Consider the following 1,817-nt stretch of genomic DNA (forward strand, 5'->3'; position numbering starts at 1 on the left):
GACATCTCCGACGAGCTCGCTTGCATTGGTGACCACCAGGTCCAGTATCACATCCCCTCGGGTAGGGGTGTCTATTACCTGGCTTAAGAAGTTGTCCTCAATGCATTTGAGAAATCTGCTGGATTGCCTACAGCTTGCCGTGTTGGTTTTCCAGCAGATGTTGGCGTGGTTGAAGTCCCCCAGTAGGACGAGAGCCTGTGTGCGCGAAGCCTCCCGGAGTTGGAGGAAGAAGGCTTCATCAGTTGGCTCCTCTCGATCTGGCGGCCTATAGTAGACACCAACCACCAGGTTCCCTTTGTTGCCTCTCTCTCTGATTCTTACCCATAAGCTTTCGACCTGGTCGTGGCTATTCTTCAGGGACAGCTCTTCACACTCTAATGATTTCTTGATGTAAAGGGCAACGCCTCCGCCCCTCCTTCCTCGCCTGTCCCTTCTGAACAGCCTTTGTTCTTCCAATTTCTCTAATTGCTCTCACGCTTTCCTAAGACAGTACCCTCTGCCATGCTGGCTGCATTTCTCAACCCCACACAGAGCTTTCCATTGTAAAGCACTTTGATTTGGTGGTCAAAAGGAGAGTAGAGTGAAGACAAGTGAATATAGTGACACCGCAGCTTCCCACACCTACGGAATTAAGGATGAAACCAGGTGAATTTCGTAAGTCTGGAGTTTGTATCATGGCAGTTTCATACTCTGCAAGGGTTGCTGATGCTCCAGGAGAACTCACTGGGTTGTTCTATGTCAAGACTGAAAAGCATTGGAACTGATGTCTCAACAGGGATTTTACAAAGATTACAGGAAACATTTCCGTAAGTGTGTAGACATAGTGCCTAACCCCTTTCGCACTGTGCTTCTGAGGTGCCCCATACACGCTGGTCTAATGAAGGCAACCTAAACCTACACAGTTTCTACTGCTGTTGCTGGAAGTGGACTTTGAGAGTGAAGCAACAGAAAGCACACATTACAGCAAACAAAGCCTCCATAACGTACACTGGATGTTCTGAAACATCACAGGCTGCAGCAGAATCTCAGAGGTCTCACTTCGTTACTTTGAGCCTTTGAAACTTAAATATTTATATTCCATGTGCCTGCCAGGTCAGCAGTAATAGCTCTTATGGAGGTCACTGGCACAACTTTGTAGCTGATGCAAGGCAAACATTGCCTCCAGACCCGAAGATTGTTACCTGAAAAGCCAAAGAGCTGTATCTGTCTTTAACTTTCTTTTTTATTTTTTTTTTTTAACTTTTGCTGACCATACTGATAATTTTCAAGGTTTTCTCCCTATCCTTAGGGCAAATTCTCACTTCAGCTGTTAGATCCCTTTGCATTCTTAGTGAAAGCTACTTGCAACCACCGGTCAAACCAAGCCTTGGTAAAACTTGAAATCCTAGGTGAAACCTGGCAAAACATTCACCTCCGGCTTCTGAAGCCATCAACTGCCACGTACAGCCACCAGCATCATACCCTGTCCTTTGTGAGCCTCATACTGACACTTATTGAAAGTGGCTTGCACTGCTGAAGTAGGCTCAGCTTTTCTGGTATTCGGTCACATTACTGGTGTTTCCTTTTGATGCTATTTCAACCTCAGCCCTTAGCATCGGTGCAATTCAACACACAAAGGGTTGCTCCTGGCTGCAAGTCAAGAAAAGGTGTGTATTCAGAGGAACACGAGTTGTGAATTTTTAGTGTTAATTTAAAAAAAAAAAAAAAGTTATTTCTTCAAGTTACAAACTTTCTCTCAATAAAAAAAAAAATTATCATATTTTTGTAATTTCCCACAGGCATTAAGATCCATAACTGGAAAAATCAGAAGCCCAAAC

Source organism: Egretta garzetta, unplaced genomic scaffold (genome assembly GCF_000687185.1).
Source record: "Egretta garzetta isolate BGI_Z169 unplaced genomic scaffold, ASM68718v1 scaffold113, whole genome shotgun sequence".
Lineage (NCBI taxonomy): Eukaryota > Metazoa > Chordata > Aves > Pelecaniformes > Ardeidae > Egretta > Egretta garzetta.